Source organism: Gymnoscopelus braueri (assembly GCF_963280865.1).
Source record: "Gymnoscopelus braueri genome assembly, chromosome: 10".
Taxonomy (NCBI): domain Eukaryota; kingdom Metazoa; phylum Chordata; class Actinopteri; order Myctophiformes; family Myctophidae; genus Gymnoscopelus; species Gymnoscopelus braueri.
In genome coordinates, this window is record NC_137611.1 from 47,046,301 (window position 1) to 47,067,880 (window position 21,580).

Consider the following 21,580-nt stretch of genomic DNA (forward strand, 5'->3'; position numbering starts at 1 on the left):
TCCATTAAAGCGGATGGGGAAATTTAATGCACTAATAAATCAATATCAATTAAACTATTTAACCAATCTCTTAGCAAAATACAAGCGCACGATTCCCGGTCAAGACGGTCATTTTGACATATGGCACGAAATTGGGGAATAAAAACTGTGGGAGGAGATGCAGTTTGAAATATTGTTTATTAACATTGTTCAAGAACAATGTTAATACTAGACGCGTCGCAATTCAGGGCAATTGCAAAGTGTGGTTGCGCCAACGCAGAGTTCTGGGTTGCGGCCATGGGGGTCCAAGGAATCCATCGTCACATAGTAGTTCACAGTTCAGTCCCCAGTGGAAGAAGAAGATGGTGTTATAGGTCTCAAAATAAATTATTAAAGCAGACTTGCCATTTTTTTTACCTTATTGTTCTGATCTGAGACATTGTGAGGAGAAAATACCCTGTGTATATAGAGTAAATGGCATATCTGCGATTTGCAAACAAGTTGTAAATACTCAGAAGACATTTCACGTTTTCCCCACACTTATATTGTCATGTTTTTAGTATAAGATTCAGCACCTTTTTTTCCCCAGCCTGATAATAGATATTAAATACCTTGTAATGTACTTGTGAATGTCTCACCATATAATACATGTGGAACCATTACGATACTTGTCGACCTGGCTAGTAGCCATTCCATTTTGTATATTGTAAGATAGATACTCCCCAGCATATCAGGCACATCAGTGTTACTTAATGGTGTCAATACCACAATGAAAAACTATTGTTTAGCCTACATTGTGACAGACTTGTCATCACCAGGCAGGAGTTTTGGATAAGCTCTAATGTCCATGTAGATTGCTTCACAATTGTACACACAGTAGAGGGATTGAAGTCCATTTTGTCCAGCAGGCAGAGATTATAGTCTGACACTTTCAATTACAAGCTTAAAACACCAAATTATAGAAGGCAAGAATTATTGTCAGTTAAACGAACAACTTGTGTATATTATGTTCATATGTGTATGGGTTTAGGCATTAATGAGATGTTACATTCCAAAGTTTCACTTTTTGTTCAGCTTTAGTAGTGAAGAACCCTTCTGATTGAGAATAGTAATACAAATTTAAAAAAAACACATCTGTATTCATTGTAAATGTTAAATACATGTGACTAAATACATTACCAAACATATAGATTCACTTTTCAAACACATGGCAAAAAGAAAAATAAGTAGAGACAAAGCAGAGCAGATATAGTTTAAAGTATTTATTAACACAATTGTATTATTGGTACCTTTACTGTAAGCAACACCATTAATATATTTGGTATAATGTCCTATCAATTATTTTTACTATAGTTATTATGATTATATATGTAATTATGGTCATATTTTATGATTCTATATATAGGTTAATATGAGTTATTAGTGACAATTAAACAATTATATTTTATGATAACTATTACAATGCCTGTAAACAGTTTATTATTGACAGATATATTATTGATGCTCTAATGGTTATTATTATTACTACTATTACTGTTATTGTCCAAAATTATATTCTAACCTTTAAGTAATTTCAATATTTTCCAGGGTGAAGCAAAAAACCCGCCTCCTATTTCAGCCAATTTAGGAGTGCACGGGGAAAAAATTCTTGCACCGACCCCTTTGTTAAAAAAGGCGATCAAGCAAGCTCCTGGTAAATATATTAAACAAACTAATAAATGTAACATTCTGAAAAATAAGTAAAACTTTTAGGGCTGCAACTATATTGATTAAGTGAATTATCTCAAAGTGTATTTTGTAGATATCTAATTTTGTATTTATCAATGAATCAATGTGTAACATTTTCCATAATTATTTTGGGATTACATTTATTAGTTTAATTAACAAATTAAGTCCTATTTTAATGCTTGTATATTGGCTGTTTGAATAAAATTAAATTTTTTGACAACATTTATTAAAAAATAATTTAGTCCTAATAAGTGTTACAGTCTTACAGCCCTAAAAACAAATGGTGAGTTAAAACATTTACAACATGCACATGTAAATATAAGGTAGTGGGTCATGAAAAGGCAGTATACAATCCAAAATAGTTTGTTATGCATTTTTTAGAATTGATTATTTTATGTGTGAGTTTGTTATTAAATTCAGGGATGGCCAATATTGTGTTTATAGAAATTGGGTACTACCGGTTCACGACCCACAACATAAATGACAATTAGAAATATGACAATTATTCACAAAGAACATTCCTGAAATGTAGAAAATGGTTAAAGGCAAAAACAATATCAGTGCTGGACGGCTTCTGAAAAACAGGGAAACAAGTGTTAGTGTTCTTTTCAAACAAATGCTTCACAATCAGTAATTATGAAAAAAGACAAAACAATGCTACAATATGAATAATACTAGCGACAAGAGAAAAAAGGTGAGATTTGGCTGCTGCGTAATGGGAGATTCCAAAGTATAGGTGCGGCTACGATGAGGCCCGGTCACTACTTGGGCAGCTGATTCACATGTTCCAGTGATATATCCAATGACAGGGTTGGTGATCAAGAGGTTCCATTGTTCGCAATCCGTTTGTTATTTAGTGTGGCAGATGAGACTTTGCGCTGGAGTGGCACCAGAGAATGATGTAGCGTTGGCTATGAATAGTTCATACCGTCAAACGATCATCTCTGGTGACCACTATTTGGGCAGCTCATTCACATGTTCCAGTGATATATCCAATGACAGGGTTGGTGATCAAGAGGTTCCATTGTTCGCAATCCTTTTGTTATTGAGTGCGGCAGATGTGATTTATAAGAGCAGGTCAGAATGCGTTTGGTGGGAAAGAGCACGATGTCCTTGAAACTAAGGTCTACATGGTTCCAGTGTTTGCAAGCTTGTCTTGCAGGCTATGCACTAGTCCTGATCGGAGGATAATACGCAATACACAGGATCATGGTAGCTGTAGTACGTACGTAGTACTCCAGACTGTAGACATTGCTCTGGTCTTGAGATGTAAATGTGATCCAACAGCGTGTTTTTGTCAGTAGTCTTCTCCTTGATCAGTTGTGTGTATCCTCTGGACTCGAGCAGCATCGCTATCGGAGTACCTACACTGGCCAGTAGATTTTCGTTGAAATCACCACAGACTACGATGGGATGGTGGTCCATCACTTCTAAGGAGTCCAGAAGCGCCTTCAGATTTTCCATGAACGGGTCATCGTAACGTGGTGGTCTGTACACTGCAGCGATCAGAAGCTTGACAGGGGACTCTATCTTGACGACCACAAACTCGAGGTTTGTCACATTGTGTAGGTAACGCTTTTCACATGCCTGGAAATGGTCCTTCACATACACAGCGACGCCACCGCCATTCTGTTCTGCACGTTCAGGACGGCTGGTGTACGAGATGTGCTTGTTGCGGCTGAACATGGTGTATCCATCCAATTGGAGACTGTCAGCCACAAAGGAGCCGGTGAGATGCGTCTCGGTCAAGCACAGGACATCTGCATGGGTCAGTTCGTGATGTTTTTTGATGTCCTGAATGTGTGCCGGTAAACTTTGCGTGTTGTGATGGACAATCGCGAGTGTTTGCGCCTGGCCTGTCGTCTCTCGATACTTCAACAGTGGCATAACACTGTCCAGTGAGGCGGTCTTCATGGATTCCAGGGCAGCTGTGATTGCAGGATCAGCATAGATTTTCTTCGCATCGAAGTCAATGATGTGCAATCCTTGCAATGACGTTGTCCTACTGAGGGCAACGTAGGCCATGCCTGGTTGGAAGATCCGTTTCAAGGAAACCACAGCAGATTGTGTAGTCATGCCTTGGACTTTGTGAGCTGTGCAAGCATATGCCAACTTGATGGGAAATTGCCTACGAAGCGTGTTATTGCTCAGGTGTTCCTCATATCTCTCGACGTACACTTGTGTACTGCCAGGTGTAGTTTTCCGGTATTTCTGTCCTGCTTCAGGCTTGTCTACTACAAGCCAAAGCTTGGCTACTCTACTCCCGTCCTCGTTTACGTGCATCTCTACACTAGCCATCTTGCCAAATGTCCCGTTCACAAGGCCATCCTCCACATCTATGTTCCTGATGATCACGATTGGGGCGCCTTCTGCAACCTGCAAGTTGTCAAGAAGATCGTTCTGCTCTCCTGTACAGGGACTGGCAAGGCGAGTCTTGTGGTTATGGACTTGCTTGTAGTCTTCCGCGGGTATGTTGACGATGTGGCTGTGGAGCGCAGACAAAGATTTGGCGTTGTGTTCGGACACCTCTTTGTTGGTTGCGAAGATGTGCACAACATCCTTAGGACAACGGTCACGCACAGTCACTCTCTGAGCAAGGAGTGCTTTGTCTCCGTCACTCAGCGGATCTTTCTTCGCTTTGACTCTCAACCTATTCAGAAGCTCTGCGTAGGGCAGATCATCTTTCTGTCGCATGATCTCGGTCAACGTGATCATCTGAAAGTGTTCGAGCAGAAGGTCCGGTTTGCCTTCCTCGAGCACACAGAGCGGTTTCCCACTTGACGTTGGAGGGAGCTGGTAAAAGTCGCCTACTACAAGTACCGACATGCCGCCGAATGGCCTCTTACTGCCTTTAATCTCTTGCAGTCTCCAGTGGATGTAGATAAACATAGCCTTTGAAATCATCGACACCTCATCTATGACGATGATCTCCGCATTTCCCAGCTTTGCCCTCACGTCATCCAATTTGTTTCCCAGTCCTATGTAGGGTGGTTTCAATTTTCTTGGCAACTTCAACAGGGAATGCAGTGTGTTTCCCGCGATGTTGTATGCCGCAGTTCCTGTAAACGCAGACAGCAGCACTGTGGGCATGGATGCATCCGTCTCCTCAAACAGTCTGGGGAGTCGACGGAGAATCCGTGTTGCCTCACCGTAGATGCACTTGATCAGGTGTGATTTGCCAGTTCCAGCACCCCCAGTGACAAAGAAGAAGAAGGGTTCGGGTTTCTGGTCGAGTACGCTCTTGAAGCACCATTCACGTACAGAGTGAAAGATGGAGGCTTGAGTCCGGTTGAGGTTTCGACACATTGAACGCAGATAATCGAGGCTCATTTGCGGAGCCGATACCCTGTGACCAACAATTGTACCCACCTCTTGACAACTGAACTCTGGGACGTCGTCTTGTTCGTCGTCTGCCTGTGGATCTTGATCTTGTTCGGCAAGACATTCCATCCGCTCGAGCTCATTTTCTGGGGCAATGTTGGCCCACGCATCTTCCGCAGGGCCATGCTTCATGAATTCCTCTAATGCTTCTTCCATCGATTTGCTGTGTTTTTCATACCTCATTTTGTTCTCATCAACAATGGCATTTGCGCGGCATGTCCATTTTTGTCCAGGTATTTTCACAGACGCAGAGTCGTAGAACTCCTTGTAGGTGGGGAAGATTGCGGTTTTCAGTGTGGTCTGATAGCGATGCGGAAGGTAAGCCTTCAGCAAGTTGCCGAAGTATTTCTCGGGGTCCTTCTGTTCCGAGAACTTCGCGTATCTGATAACCGCGGGTCGGCCATCCGTCGAGCGCTTCTTAATGGTTCCCATGTTGTCAGACAGCTTCAGGCAATCTGGCTTTTTTGCTTCGCTACCGTACACAATCCTGTACTCGGATGCAAATTCTGCTAGACACATGTTGTCAAACACCAGTGTTTTGGGTCTGGCGTTGTATTTGTCAAGAAGCCCTGACATCCACACTTGGTTCGAATCGGCTGGTCTTTTCTGCAGCAAGCTGAGCGGGAGGCTCATTTTCATTGCATTGTCATCCGTCGGGAGGAAGACAACTTCGCGGGAGCATTCCTTCAATTGCAAGCTGCAAGTTCGGGCCACTGCCTCCTGAGAGCTAACCTGTCTGTTTTTCACATATGCGTGAACAAGTTCGTTCATTGCACCCCTTTCGGTCACTTTTGTGGGGTCTATGCCTTCGACTACTTGTTTCAGAAGCTCACCCATCTCATGTTCGGCCTTGGATATGTAGGACAGCATGTATGAGATGCAAACAAAGTGGTCCAGGACAAACTGGATATCCATGTTGGCATTCCAGGCCTCCAGCAAAACTGGGTTGTAGTTGTTCACATAGCAGTCCTTGACTCCACGCTTCATCAAGAGGACCTGGACATTCCTCAAGTCTTCAAGATAGCTGTCGTACTCTTCGTGAGTCAAATTGCACTTTGCCAGCAACTCTGAGAGATCGGTCAGTTCTGATGGCAAGTCCAGAAGTAGATCATACAGAGGTTTGAGTTTGGCCAAAGCAGCTTGTGCTCTTGCCCTCTGTTGTTTGCCTATGCCTTCGGTACTCCTCTTTGCACTTTCGTTTGCTCCTTCATTTCCTCCTGTTGCGCCCCTTTCGTTTTCATCCGTGACTTCCTCCATTGGATCAACTGGCGTTGGGTTAGTTAACCAGGTTGTGTCCACTGGTGCCTTGGGGAATCCAAACCTGCATGTCTTGTTACCTTTCTTACAGGACTTTGTGTGGTTTTTGCTGTGCATCTGAACTTCTTGGACAATTCGGTGAAGCACAGGATTTTCGTTTGGATCAGGCAGCTGGCACGAAATGTAGCGGTCCGCAAATTCGCATATCTTCTCGTCCGAGTCTTCTCCAAGTTTGGGGGCGTCGGCTACCCACATTAAGGCGTGAACATGCGGCGAACCCCGGTTTTGATACTCGATTCTATGGAACCAGTCTATGACGTGTCCGATTGGGCGAGCATCAGACCGCAGCAGTTTTGAATACGCAGAATGAACTCGCTTGTCAAACATTCGCATGGTAGTCACTGCATTGCTTCTGAGGATGTCACATTTCTCATTCCAGTCCAGCTTGTCAAAATCCACTATTTGGCCTTGCTGTGCTTTTATTGCCGTTATGACCTCTGGCCATCTGAATTCTGCAGCACTTAAGGTCAAAAAGAAGGTAGGTGGGCCTAACTGACGGACCATGGCAAACAAATCATACATGGTCTTCTGCCAGTAGGCTGGCGTCCCCCTAAGGGGTTGCATGAACCTTGTTGCATCCCGGTTTCTGACCAGTCTCTCAACTTCATGCTTGTCCTGCAACATCTTGTTGGAGATCCTGCGACCATCCTTGGTAAAGGGTTTGCCCTTCCTCAATTGAATTGAGATGGTGTTTTTTGCCAAGTGGGTCTCTGTAACAAACTGGGCAAAAAAGAGATAGCTTTGGTCTCTTGCAAAACGATCATCAACATTGAAAAGCCTTGCGTTGAAGTACCTGCTTGGTGTCAGTTTGAGCTTTCTCTTCCGATCCAACGTGTTCTCTCCAGTTGGAAACAATGTAGGGAAGGCCCTTGCTTCGAGGTTAGGGGCTGTGCTATAGCTGACAGGCCTGTTTCCTTCAGCTGGGGCGATGCAGAATATGCCATCTCCGTATGTCATTGTCTCTTGTCCAATGTCATCCGGTTCCAAGCAACTGTCCAGGCCATGTCCAGGTCTCAGCGCATCTTGCTCATCTTGGGCAGTGGGTGGATGTTGATCCACTCTCTGTGATGGGTCGAGGGTTTCAGTCGCATCGGCTACTTCCATCATTTCGGCGTCGTCACAACTGTCCATGACTTCGTCTGTGCCCGTCTGTTCAACAGTGGGTAGGTCTTCAAGTTCAACAGTGGGTAGGTCTTCAAGATGGCCCTCCACATTTTCATCGTTGATGCTCTCATCATCTCGGATTGTGATGTTTTTGTAGTCGGGGTGTGTCTCGATGAGTTTCCTCAAGCCCAGTAAGACATTGGTCATATTGACAGTGTGAAACAAATGATAACCTTTGTACCGCAGACGTCTCTTCAGTTTCACCCTGTACAAACGGGATGAGTCGAGCCTTCTGGGTAGGGTGTTTACTGTGGTTTCCACGTCTGCTGGCACGCACACCACAGCACCATATATAGCACTCTGTTTGCCTTTAGGAAGTGTGAGAATCTTGGCAAATGGTATGTCTATTGCCGATATTTGTCTTTCCAGCACATTGAGTTGGCGGAGCTCTGGAGGAATGGGTGCAAGTTCCAGGTTGTTTGCGACAGCCAAGCGTGGCATTCTTCCTGCTACTACACTTTTGTGACAGCATTGACAAATCCACTCTTTTCGCCTTTCTTCGGGTACAGTGCAATCTTCCGGCCCTCCACATTGATCATCACACGAATGAAGGTATTTGCCTGTTAAGCAGGCAGCAACCACGCGGGGTTTGATCGTGTAATTTGACCGATGACAAACATACACTTGATCAGAGAAAAGAGTCCGATGGCACGTTGTGCAAACAAAAGTTGGTCCATGTTTTATGACGTTCTGGAAACTCGCTATAGCGCCTTGCAGTAGCTCATTCTGTGTGGGTGCGGGAGCTAAATCTATCCTCGCAGTAGCTAAATCTTTCCTTGCTTTTACAGCAATGCTCCGTTTGCGCAGGTCATCACATAAGTCCTTGTAATAATTTCTTATTCTCATTGAACGTCGGATGTCACGGCGCATGTTGAAGAATGTGTCCGTTTTGCATCTGCGGGCCATGTAGGACTTCATGTGTTCCCTAACCTTTTCCCTGAACTCCTCATCTTCTCTGAACCTCTTGTTTACATAAACATTGTGCTTCTTTCTAAACTCATCATCATTGAGCCTCCTTTTGCCATAAGCCCTTTTCTTCTCTCTAACCTCATCTTCATTGAACCTCCTTTTGCCATAAGCCGACTTCTTCGCTCTGAATTCTTCATCTTCTCTAAATCTCCTGTTGTCATATGCCTTCTTGAATTTGTTTTGCCGTTCCTTGAATTTTTTATCCGTTATACATCTCATGGCAATGTATTTGTTCATGTATTCCTTCCTTGGAGTCCTCGGTTTTTCCTTGGTATCAGATTGCAGTTGATCCTCTCTTTGTCTCCTCATTATTTTCAGTTTCCGTTGTCGACTCATTTTGTTGGCTCTTTCATTTGTAGTGTCTGACATCACTTGTGTTGATGGTGAATGTCCTGCCTGCAAAGATTGCTTGGTGATTGGAGGTTCAGTGTTTGTTTCATCCTGGCTAGTTTGATCGACAGGCTCTTTGTGATGCAGGTTGTCAGGATGAATTTGCACTGTTGACAGATGGGGTGACCGAGCATTTGTCTGTTCAAATGTCACTGGCATGAAGTCAAACTGCATTTGGTCAATCCTGTTCGATGAATGTGAGAAGTCAATTAGCTGGTCAATCTTAGCGAACAGATCATCCAACTGAGTGAAGGTCATCATTACAGCTTTTCCTCCAGACAAAGGTAGGCCATCAGCACTTCTCTGGTGAGAGTCAAACAGTCCATATCTTCCAGACCTGTCTCTAAAAACGGCAATGGTGTGTGGTGATACTGTTAGGAGTGCATATTTGACATTCTCAGACAGACACTTAAGTCTTTCCTGAAGCTTCAGCCACCAATGCCGTCGGTAGGGCTCTCCCTCAGCTCTCATAAATCCCATGTCCACGTTAGATTTTTTCACGGAGTACGTATTGTGTTCCGTTTCCACCTTGAGAGGTACTTCCTCCATTGTCAGCTGGCATGACTTAAACAGCTTCTGTCTAATTAGTTGTTCTATTGTTCTTTTATACAGGCTGTCTCCCTTGTCCAGTATCTTGTCAAGATCATCCATCTTCAAGTCAAGACCTTCATGTTGGTGTGCCAAAAATGTCAGAGCCATGCATGTACACTGCCGATTCTTTGACATTTCGGAAAACTTATGATGATTTTGGCTTTTGGATGCCTGCACAGATTTGACAGAGGGTGGCACGGTGCATGCTTGTTGTACAGGGTCATTGTTGGAAAGGTCCATGGCCTCGACAATGTTGTCTTGTTCTTCAACATCAGACTGTGCATGTTGCTGAGCTGTTTCTACCACAGTCTCCATGGCTGGACTAAATGTCTTTTGTGTCCCTTCATCGACCACTGTGCAACTGTTTGGTGAATCTGTATGGGCCAACTTAGCATCCCAGCATTTCTTTTTAGCAATAGATTTCTTTCCACGACGACCCATGATGTCACCAAGTTTTAGATCTGAACTTTTACGAAAATGTACACTCTTTACCAAAAAACAACCTTCAACCTTCAATACTAATGTAGCATTAGTCACAAATCACTCTAGGCATCAAGAATCAACTTACTTACCATTAAAAAGTCACCAGAGGAGCTGTTTCGATCTGATGAACACTAGAATAAAAAAAGAGAACAATTTCAGACTAGCGCTATAGTTTTTTCTACCGTTATATTCTTGTGTAAAAACCGTGTGTGCCATTTTATGACAGTAGATTTTCAGGCCGCTGCGCAGCCTTCAAAACCTAGTCCTCTGTTGCGCTGCTAAGAGCGTTGGTCACTGAAGCATGGCCATTTAAAGTGTTTTACACTGCTATAGCACCTACCAAGTTTGGGGCGTTAAGCATGCTCTGAACTGTAGTTATGGCTGTTTAAAGGGCACATTTTTTATGAAAATCTTTGTCTATGATCAAGTATCGGTATATATGAAGTCATTTCTCTGACTGCGTTGAGTTCTTTCAGCTTTCCATAATGTGCATTATTGGTGTGTTAGCAATCTAACAGCTGCATTTGTATGTATGGTGCTTATTTTATTTATATACATCTACCATTCATGCAATTATGGCTATGACAGACATAGCTGACATTCCCTTGTTGAACTTTAACTATTCAAGATTTTATACAATATTAACCAAAACATTTGGAAAAGTAGAACTAAAGAGAGAAAGTATTACATAAGCATATAGGTCTACCAAAGATTATGTATATGATGAGTACACCATAGAATTGAAGTACGCATATCATCTGCATAGTTTATATTAGGTATAGCAGTGTGGGAAAATAATGCATTAATTCATAAGTTTACTGTTGCAAACACTAATGTTACCATTTATCTGTAGAGTAATGGTGTAACCATTTTGTTTTATTCCATTTGAATTATTTGATTAAGAATGGCTGACAGCTTTGACTAAATTGGATCCTATTACCTTTTAAAAATGTGTGGAAACAGAATGTAATTAGAGAAAGGGCTCCAAGAGGTCTCTACCAGGTTAGGTCGGTTATTGTGGGCCAGCAATGTTTGGAATACGTCAATCAGGATGAATATGAAAAACTGGACAGATTTGTTTTTGATCACTAAGGACAGAATTCTGCTCTGGCATCCAGACAGTGTGTGTGCAGTTTCACTGCCATCAAGCCAACGGTACCAGAGATTGACTGTCCACAGACAGAGTGACACACAAAAAGACAGACAGTGTGCAAAACAGTCTCAGCCATGCCTTCCGGCCTGACGGAGACAATAAAGAGTGCAAAATAAGCAAAAATAATAGGAGTTGGCATTTTAAAAATAAAGAAAATGTGTTTCAATTAAGCTAATCATATGGGGACCAACAAAATAATTTGTAATGCATGTAATGCGCCGATCTCTGTGAGGACGGCGGTCACAGAGATTCCATGATTTTTCAAAAGTACAGTAAAATCACCGTTTTGCTGACAGCAATGGCACACTATTGATATGGCAGTCAAAGAGTTAAACTAAATAGAGTATATATATTGGCAATGTCTCCTTAAAAACTGACAATGGATTGACCCCAAGACAATTTCCATATGCCAACATTAGATAGTCATGTTATGTTAAACAAACCTTGCAGTAGTGCAGTCTGGGATGGTCCCCTCAGTCCACTGCTGTGTTGGCCAAGATATCAGGTCCGGTGTACAGCCACGCAACAGCTGAAATTTTCAATCAAAAATACTGTATTTAGAAAAAAATATAAAAGTAAATGCATGTAGTGACAAGCTGTCAAGTGAATTTGTATATTGGCTATTTAAAATAAGGCAACAAGTTTAAAGTGAGCTTGTAGATCTGCTATTTTCAAATATGTATAATGCCTTGTTATCATATGGCTACAGATGTTTGCCAATTTGGGAGATAATTGTAAAATAGCAGATATAGAAGCTCACAATGTGTCGCATTGTGAGATTGTAGATCAGCTATTTTCAAATGTACAACAATATAAACAATAAACAACAATCTAAATCTACAAAGTAACTCAAGTTTTCAAAACATTGTAGTGGATTACAAGTACAATATTTGTCTATCAATGCCAACATACCAAATAAGCAATGCAACACTGTACAGTACTCACACCGCAAATGTACACAGATAGATTAGACAGACACAGCCTGAGCACAAGGCATGAGCATGTCAATATAGGGACAATAGCAGATCTACAAGCTCAGAAAATCAGCTTGTAGATCTGCTATTTTAAATAAAGGTTAAGTGGTGTGACCAGGTGTGACACCACACACACACACACACACACACACACACACACACACACACACACACACACACACACACACACACACACACACACACACACAAGATCTTGAAAATTGAACCAGACAAGTCAGTGTGCTGAAAAATTTGCCACATATGGATAAGACAGACACAGATGAGACGCAGGGCCTGTTAAATGGCATCAACAATGGGTCATTTATTTAACCACACCTCTAATCACCCCCCTATTATCACCTTTCAGTCAGCTGACAACTCTATAGAAACTTGAAGCAACACATACTTGTCACCTGTACATGCATAATAGACAAGTAAGACGCGCGAACGCTGGAAGCGAACGCAGCTCTAAAATATTTTGTATTTACGGACTTGTAATCTGTGTTATTTCACAGTGATGGGGAGAGAACATTGACTGTGTGTGTGTGTGTGTGTGTGTGTGTGTGTGTGTGTGTGTGTGGGGCAGGCTGTTGTGCATTGTAATCAGAGCATTGTCTCAATTCCTGCACTCTGGCGCACTCGGGTGGCTGCTGACAGGCAGTGCACGCATGCGAGTCACATGGCACGCATGTGAGTCACATGGGTGTGTGAGCCAATGAGAGCATGAACACAGACACACACACACACACACAACCCAAGCAGAGTTACATAGTAAGCTCCACTTGGTCGGAGGCGAACAATAGCAGATCTACAAGCTCAGAAGTGATCTACAAGTGAGCTATGTAGCAGAGTCCTGCAACGGGCCGGGTACCCGCGGATACCCGACGGGTACCCGCGTTTGACGGGTGAAAACGGGTGAAAATGTTACTTTGATAAGATCACGGGTACGGGGACGGGCGGTACTGAACTAATCGCGGGCGGGTATCATTTTATTGTGAAAATCAGAGAGCACTGTTTCCGCCCAAACAACGTAACTTGTGTAACTTAACAGCACAACTGCATGGAGCATGCTGGTCAGTTATCTTAACTCACAAAAACACATTGAACATCCCGTTAAACCTTCAAATTAAAAGTATCTGATGACATAAACAACGACACATGTTTGCTGCGTAGATGCGCGTTCGCGCGTGGCTTAAGCTCGCTCCGCCGTCTTCACTTGCTTTCTGTACAAACCTGACCACTGAATGTAGCACTGTTGTTGAAGGCTGCTATCTTTTTCAACACACTTTTCAATAGGATTTACATTTTACACGGATAAACGGGCGGACAACGGGTCGTTTATTTGACGGGCGGGGCGGGTCTGGTTCGTATTTTTAAATTATCACGGGTGACGGGTCGGTCTACGGATCTGAGTATTGACGGGCGGGGCGGGCGCGGGTTCTCAAAATTGGACCCGTGCAGGACTCTGCTATGTAGATCGGCCGTTTAAAATGAAGCAACAAGCTTACAGTGAGCTTGTAGATCTGCTACTTTCCAAACATTACAAACTCACAGCGAGCTTGTAGATCTGCTATTTTCGAATATGTATAATGCCATGTTATCACATGGCTACAGATGTCTGCCAATTTGGGATATAATTGGAAAATAGCAGATCTACAAGCTCAATGCGTCGCATTGTGGGCTTGTAGATCTGCCATTTTCAAATAGCCAAAGTTTAAATAGGGCTGAAGTGGTTAGTGTAGCCTATGTTTTTTAAACAACAATCTAAATCTACAAAGTAACTCAAGTTTTCAAAACATTGTAGTGGATTACAAGTACAATATTTGTCTATCAATGCCAACATACCAAATAAGCAATGCAACACTGTACAGTACTCACACCGCAAATGTACACAGATAGATTAGACAGACACAGCCTGAGCACAAGGCATGAGCATGTCAATATAGGGACAATAGCAGATCTACAAGCTCAGAAAATCAGCTTGAAGATCTGCTATTTTAAATAAAGGTTAAGTGGTGTGACCATGTGTGACCACACACAAAATGTATTCAACCCCTAACAACACCTCTAATCACCTTTCAGTCAGCTGACAACTCTATAGAAACTAGAAGCAACACATACTTGTCACCTGGATGCCAGTAGTTCTCAAACTATTGTAATGTCAAAGAGCTTCCATTTTTAGCCTATGCACAAGACCACAGACCCCCCTAACCTAGTATTCAACCCCAAGACAATGTCAATAAGCCAACATTAGATAGTTACATCGAAAATAGGATCAGGATGTTACACACCTTGCAGGTCTGGGATGGTCTGTCTGTCACCTGGGTCCACAGCCGAAGCTGTAAAATAAATAAATACAATATTTTAGACACAGAGTTATGAAAGTACATGCATATCAATAGACAATAGCAGATCTACAAGCTCTAGATGGGCTACAAGTTTACAGTGAGCTTGTAGATCTGCTATTTTCAATATGTACAATGCCTTGTTATCACATGGCTACAGATGTCTGACAATTTGGGATATAATTGGAAAATAGCAGATCTACAAGCTCAACGCGTCACATTGTGAGCTTGTAGATCTGCCATTTTCAAATAGCCAAAGTTTAAATAGGGCTGAAGTGGTTAGTGTACCCTATGTTTTTTAAACAACAATCTAAATCTACAAAGTAACTCAAGTTTTCAAAACATTGTAGTGGATTACAAGTACAATATTTGTCTATCAATGCCAACATACCAAATAAGCAATGCAACACTGTACAGTACTCACACCGCAAATGTACAAAGATAGATTAGACAGACATAGCCTGAGCACAAGGCATGAGCATGTCAATATAGGGACAATAGCAGATCTACAAGCTCAGAAAATCAGCTTGTAGATCTGCTATTTTAAATAAAGGTTAAGTGGTGTGACCATGTGTGACCACACACACACACACACACACACAGAGATCTTGAAAATTGAACCAGACAAGTCAGTGTGCTGAAAAATGTGCCACATATGGATAAGACAGACACAGATGAGACACAATAGGCCTGTTAAATGGCATCAACAATGGGTCATTTATTCAACCCCTAACCACACCTCTAATCACCCCCCTATTATCACCTTTCAGTCAGCTGACAACTCTATAGAAACTTGAAGCAACACATACTTGTCACCTGTACATGCATAATAGACAATAGCAGATGTACAAGCTCAGAAGTGATCTACAAGTGAGCTATGTAGATCGGCCATTTAAAATGAAGCAACAAGCTTACAGTGAGCTTGTAGATCTGCTATTTTCCAAACATTATAAACTCACAGCGAGCTTGTAGATCTGCTATTTTCGAATATGTATAATGCCATGTTATCACATGGCTACAGATGTCTACCAATGTGGGATATAATTGGAAAATAGCAGATCTACAAGCTCAAAGTGTCGCATTGTGAGCTAGTAGATCTGCCAAAGTTTAAATAGGGCTGAAGTGGGGCTGAAGTGGTTAGTGTAGCCTATGTTTTTTAAACAACAATCTAAATCTAAAAAGTTTTCAAAACATTGTAGTGGATTACAAGTACAATATTTGTCTATCAATGCCAACATATCAAATAAGCAATGCAACACTGTACAGTACTCACACCGCAAATGTACACAGATAGATTAGACAGACACAGCCTGAGCACAAGGCATGAGCATGTCAATATAGGGACAATAGCAGAGCTACAAGCTCTGAAAATCAGCTTGTAGATCTGCTATTTTAAATAAAGGTTAAGTGGTGTTACCACACACACACACACAATTTATTCAACCCCTAACAACACCTCTAATCACCTTTCAGTCAGCTGACAACTCTATAGAAACTAGAAGCAACACATACTTGTCACCTGGATGCCAGTGGTTCTCAAACTATTGTAATGTCAAAGAGCTTCCATTTTTAGCCTATGCACAAGACCACAGACCCCCATAATAAATGGAAAATAGGATCAGGATGTTACACACCTTGCAGTAGGTCTGGGATAGTCTGTCTGTCACCTGGGTCCACAGCCAGAGCTGTAAAAAAAGAAATACAATATTTTAGACACAGAGTTATGAAAGTACATGCATATCAATAGACAATAGCAGATCTACAAGCTCACACGTGATCTACAAGTGAGCTTGTAGATAAGCTATTTAAAAAAGGCTACAAGTTTACAGTGAGCTTGTAGATCTCCTATTTTCAAATATGTATAATGCCTTGTTATCACATGGCTACAGAGTCTGCCAATTTTAGAGATAATTGTTAAATAGCAGATCTACAAGCTCACAATGTATAGCATTGTGAGCTTGTAGATCTGCCATTTTCAAATAGAAAAGTTTTAGTAGGGCTTAAGTGGTTAATGTAGCCAATGTTTTTTAAATAATAATCAAAATCAACTAACTAAAGTAGTTTTCAAATAATTGTAGTGGATCAAAAGTTCAATATTTGCCTCTGAGATGAAGTACAATACAAGTACAATAGTGGATAGAAGTACAAGCAGAATATTTATCTATCTATGCCTGCCAACTGTGGGTGCGTTCGGAAATTACGCACCGGAGCACACTCGCCTATTAGTTTGTATTGGCCAGTGCGCTCAGTGCTGTATTTTCGAACGTGCCCTGTCTGTGTTGACGTCACTGCCATGCGGAAGTTGTAAGCATACATTTATAGCCGTTAGCATCGGTTAGCCTAGCTGACGAATCCTTGTTGTTTTTAACCTAGTTTCAGATCAACTGTCGCTGCTTAAAGTTAGTTTTAGCAGATCTACAAGCTCAATTTTAGCAGACAAGATATAACAAATGCAATGTTGATTAAAAGCTGCATTCTGCGTTATATAATGAATTGTTATAGACAGGTCGATGGCAAAACTAAACAATAAAAGCCTGGAGATCGAGGCTCGGTTGATGGTGACGTGATTGTATGAAAACAAAGTCACCAACAAACTGGCGATTGCACTTAATTCATTTAAGGCCCGTACATGTACATACACGTTCACATTTCAAATATAAAGTGCTTACCTCATGGCCACGGATGTAACAATTCCGTTCGGGCCTTCAGAAGTACCCGTATCTTCAGTATTGTTAAATAAAAAGCATTTTAATCCGATCGGTGGCCATTTTCTCAACATGTCCTCCATATGCTTTCAACTACGCGACCCCATCGGTTGGTAGGTGTACTGCACTCTGATAGAGTGTGCTAACTATGAGAAAATGGCCACCGATCGGATTAAAATGTTTTTTTATTGAACAATACGGAAGATACGGCTACTTCTGAGGAACCATACATAATTATAACATCCGTGGCCATGGAGTAAAAACTTTGTTTGAAATCTGAACGTTGAAGTAGATTAGAGGGTCCAAAAAGGGAGAAAGTGCAAACACCAGGTTGCAGTTCATCCATGACCGTCGTGTGGTCCAAGGCTACAATCAGAGTTATGAACTGAAAGCGATATAAAGTATTACTCACCTCAGACAAAAGACGACGAAATGAAAGTCTTCCGAAGAAAACAAAGTAGATCGATGATATAATATGAAGCTAAATCAAGAAGATCCGTTTCCAATAGTAAATGACCGAGGCTATCGCCGGATTTTGATTTGTGAGAAGGAAGCGTGTGAATGCTGTGAGTCTAAGGGGAGGGACAAAATCAGCAAGAGCTGTGATTGGTCTGCTCAGGCAAAAGAGTCAGAACAAGTCCGGGCAAGCCCTGTCGCACCCCCTCCCCCCCACGAACCTCGCGTCACCAGTGTTTCCAACTCGGAGGAACCCCCCCCCCCACACACACACACACACACACACACACACACACACACACACACACACACACACACACACACACACACACACACACACACACACACACACACACACACACACACACACACACACACACACACACACACACACACACACACACACACACACACACACACACACACACACACACACACACACACACACACACACACACACCATTTCCGTATCCTTTCTAAAGCGGATGCAGCCGTTGGCTCTGAAATGCATGTAAAATTATGCTGCTTTCATAGAACAAACAAAAAGACATTGAAGTATTAACCAAAAATAGATACATTTGTTTTAAATGCAAACGTCATTTTATTAATTTAAAAGTTAAAAAGAAGAAGTTAGCGAAATATATAACAGCAATAATAATAATAATAATAATAATAATAATAATAATAATAATAATAATTAAAAAAACACAGAAGCCAGTTACATTACTAATTTCTCCCAGAAAATATACTTAAAGTACCAGAAGTAAAAGTACTAATTATGCAGAATGTCCCATTTCAAGTTTTCAAATGCATACAATGTATACAAATCTTTAGAAAATAGCAGATCTACAAGCTCACAACGCATCGGGCACTAGGGATAACTGGGCACCAAAACCGAGGGAAATGTGGGCACCTGGTCAACTGGGCACTAGGGACAACTGGGCACTAGGGACAACTGGGCACCAAAACCATCTGGGCAGTAGGGACATGTGGGCATCTGGACAACTGGGAACTGGGCATTTGGGACATGTGGGCAACTGGACAACTGCAATATAAAAAAATCTATCCAGACGCAAATGGGCGTGGCCTATATAAGGAGTTGCGTCATGACCCAAGGAATCTAGGGAAAAAGAAATTTTGATTTTACGACCTACGGTTCAAGAGTTATAGGCCAAAAGGTAAAGTGGGCTGTTATAGCGCCACCATGTGGCCGACTGGTGTGATTTTTTTTTAAATAATTTTGCAATAAACTATTAACCTCCCCTCCAAGTCATGTAACTCTAGCCCTTATGGTTTCCGAGAAAAAAAAACTTGAATGGGAGTTTTTGCAATTCCCATTAAAGTGGATGGGGAAATGTAATGCACTAATAAATCAATATCAAAAAATCTATCCAGACGCAAATGGGCGTGGCCTATATGGGGAGTTGCGTCATGACCCAAGGAATCTAGGGAAAAAGAAATTTTGATTTTACGACCTACGGTTCAAGAGTTATAGGCCAAAACGTAAAGGGGGCTGTTATAGCGCCACCATGTGGCCGATTGGTGTGATTTTTTTAAAAATAATTTTGGACTAAATTATGAACCTCCCCTCCAAATGTGGTAACTCTAGCTCTTACGGTTTCTGAGAAAAAAATACTTGAATTTGAGTTTTTTCACTTTTACATTAAAGCGGATGGGGAAATTTAATGCACTAATAAATCAATATCAATTAAACTATTTAACCAATCTCTTAGCAAAATACAAGCGCACGATTCCAGGTCAAGACGGTCATTTTGAGATATGGCACAACATTGGGAGATAAAAACTGTGGGAGAAATAGCAGTTTGAAGTATTGTTTATCCGGAAGATTAATAAAGAGTATAGAGTACTATAGTCTGGTTGCCCTGTTAGGGCAACCACACTAACTAGACGCGTCGCAATTCAGGGCAATTGCAAAGTGTGGTTGCGCCGACGCCGGTCGCGGGTCGCGGCTGCCGGGCTCTAGGAATACGCTGGGAGGAATTCCGTCGGAGGCTGCGCCAATTACATTGTCACGTCACTCCTGAGATCACTTGCGTTTCATTTAGAGAGGATTGATCCCCCCAAAAATCATGTTTTTGCATCAAACGGTTACGTTTTGTGCATTTGTGGCGCCCCCTATGGGTCAAAGTGGAAATGCTTTTGGGGATTCGTTGAGTAAACCACCCTCGACATTTGATTCAAATTTTGGATTGACTGGACGTTTCGTTCGTGATTTCTAGCATTTTTGGTAAAACGGTTCCCTCCCGGTAACTTTGGAAGCCATTTACGGACGAACGGTAAGGACTATCAAAATGGCGTTTGGATATGTTCATCGCATGGGCCCAGAGATCATGTGTACCGATTTTTGTGAGATTTGGGAAAAATCTGTAGGAAAAGGTTCAAAAAGTGTGTTTTGAAGAAAATTCAAAATGGCGGAAAATCTACCCTGACGCAAATGGGCGTGGCCTATATGGGGAGATGCGTCGTGACCCAAGGAATCCAGGTGAAAATAAATTTTGATTTTACGACCTACGGTTCAAGAGTTATAGGCCAAAACGTAAAGGGGGCTGTTATAGCGCCACCATGTGGCCGAATGGTGTGATAATTTTTTTTAATACTTTTGGACTAAATTATGAACCTCCCCTCCAAATCTGGTAACTCTAGCTCTTACGGTTTCTGAGAAAAAAATACTTGAATTTGAGTTTTTTCACTTTTCCATTAAAGCGGATGGGGAAATTTAATGCACTAATAAATCAATATCAATTAAACTATTTAACCAATCTCTTAGCAAAATACAAGCGCACGATTCCCGGTCAAGACGGTCATTTTGACATATGGCACGAAATTGGGGAATAAAAACTGTGGGAGGAGATGCAGTTTGAAATATTGTTTATTAACATTGTTCAAGAACAATGTTAATACTAGACGCGTCGCAATTATGGGAAATTGCAAAGTGTGGTTGCGCCGTCGCCGGTCGCAGGTTGCCGCCGCCCGGACTTGAGGAATATGCTTGGAGGAATACCGTCGGAGGTCGCGTGACGTGCCATTCGAATTTGGTGCTGATTGGATCCTGTGTTCGTGATACATGGCGTTTTGATTTGAAGAAATAGGCCCTCCCACTAAAATAAATAAGCCCCTCCCACAAATGTAGCGGGCCAATGACATCGTCATGTCACTCCTGAGATCACCTGCTTTTCAATTTGAGAGGAGTGATCCCCCCAAAAATCATGTTTTTGCATCAAACGGTTACGTTTTGCAGAGTTGTGGCGCCCCCTATGGCTCAAAGTGGAAATGCTTTGGGGGATTTGTTGAGTAAACCACACTTGACATGTGATTCAAATTTGGGATTGACTGGACGTTTCGTTCGTGATTTGTGTTTTTTTTTGTAAAACGGGCCCCTCCCGCTAACTTTGGAAGCCATTTACGGACGAACGGTAAGGACTATCAAAATGCCGTTTGGATATCTTTATCGCATGGGTCCATAGATCACGTGTACCGATTTGTGTGAGATTTGGACAAAATTTGAAGGAAAAGGAGCAATAAGTGTGTTTTGAAGAAAATTCAAAATGGCGGAAAATCTATCCTGACGCAAATGGGCGTGGCCTATATGGGGAGCTGCGTCATGACCCAAGGAATCTAGGGAAAAAGAAATTTTGATTTTACGACCTACGGTTCAAGAGTTATAGGCCAAAAGGTAAAGTGGGCTGTTATAGCGCCACCATGTGGCCGACTGGTGTGATTTTTTTTTAAATAATTTTGCAATAAACTATTAACCTCCCCTCCAAGTCATGTAACTCTAGCCCTTATGGTTTCCGAGAAAAAAATACTTGAATGGGAGTTTTTGCAATTCCCATTAAAGTGGATGGGGAAATTTAATGCACTAATAAATCAATATCAAAAAATCTATCCAGACGCAAATGGGCGTGGCCTATATGGGGAGATGCG

The 21,580-nt window shown here is 41.9% G+C and overlaps 2 long non-coding RNA genes across 2 annotated transcripts in view; one reads left to right on the forward strand and one right to left on the reverse strand.

Moving 5' to 3' along the window:
* Positions 1-21,580, forward strand: part of LOC308093229 — a 69,305-nt gene that overhangs the window by 9,777 nt on the left and 37,948 nt on the right. The window lies entirely within an intron of this gene.
* Positions 981-17,750, reverse strand: LOC308094023. Its single transcript, XR_013933917.1, has 6 exons — positions 17,592-17,750; positions 16,109-16,159; positions 14,421-14,468; positions 11,599-11,684; positions 10,092-10,133; positions 981-2,281 (listed from the first exon to the last, which is right to left on the reverse strand). It is a non-coding gene; the product is annotated as an uncharacterized lncRNA (long non-coding RNA).